Genomic DNA, 1,213 nt, shown 5'->3' with positions numbered 1-1,213 from the left:
ACTATGTAACAATGACGCGTACATACTATGTAACAATGACGCGTGCATACTATGTAACACTGACGCGTACATCCATAGCAGCCCCTGACCAGTAGACCATTAGCCAGGCTGCAGCCGCGGTATGAGACGCGTGTTCCCTGTAATCGACTTTCGGGGAGATAATCCAGGAGCTAGTTACAGTCTTAACTATAAGCCGTCGCTGCCGGCAGTACACGCGGCATTCACTGCAGACATGCGCCACTCACAGCAACATCAACGTCATCATTTATTCGGCAAGTCATATCGCGGAGGTGCTCGCTTCTTAAAACCACCAGTCTGACAATACAGCAGCGCTTTATCGCGCTAGCTGTGTGTGTGTGTGTGTGTGTGTGTGTGAGTGTGTGTGTGTGTGTGTGTGTGTGTGTGTGTGTGTGTGTGTGTGTGTGTGTGTGTGTTACGTTATACAATTCGAACAATTCGATGGCGGGATCAAGAATAGGGCTTTGTATTCAACAACAACTACAATGTTGATATTTATGGCGTGTACTGCACACACGGATCGGCTTATGATCGGCTTACCAAATTCACTTGTCTTAAAATCGTAATTTTAGAGGTAATCACTAAGCATGAATGAAAAATTACGCTTACCCGTGAAGCAAACCAATGAGTCATTCCATCGCAGCGTAATCCTCATGTTGCGTCACAGACACGTACAGAAAAAGCCGCTCTCACAATTACCACCGCCGCACTCGACTTAAATGCAATCTTACATGCGTGATCTGCAGAAAAGCTGTGCAGAAAGTCTGTCGAATCTGTGCGCCCGGGCAGTGCTTTCAGTCTCGTCGAAATTTGTTCCAGGGACATCCAGCCAGTGCGCGCAGTCTAGCTGCCTCGCTGCGTACAGCAATTCCTGCTCTATAGCCACTTTCACTTATTCCACATGCACACGCGCGTACTCTCGGTTATGGCCCGCCTTGCATCCGCATCGGCTGCTAATAATATTAAGCCTCAAAGGGAGTCTGCGGAAGCGTCTTTCGGCGGTGCTTCTGTTGCGGCGCAAAAAAAACACAGATTCGACTCTGCCTCGTGCCGTGGTCGAAAACTCCGGCGAAGAGTGCCTCGATCCCCATGTATCTGCTTGCAGTGGTTCAAAGGAAATGAGTGGGCGAGCTAGCGATACTTGCGAGCGTGCGTGGGTGTGTCCGTGCGCACGTGTGTGTGTGTGTGTGTGTGT

Source organism: Priapulus caudatus, unplaced genomic scaffold (assembly GCF_000485595.1).
Source record: "Priapulus caudatus unplaced genomic scaffold, Priapulus_caudatus-5.0.1 Scaffold63, whole genome shotgun sequence".
In the NCBI taxonomy this organism is placed as follows: Eukaryota; Metazoa; Priapulida; class Priapulimorpha; order Priapulimorphida; family Priapulidae; genus Priapulus; species Priapulus caudatus.
This window is presented reverse-complemented; position numbering follows the sequence as displayed.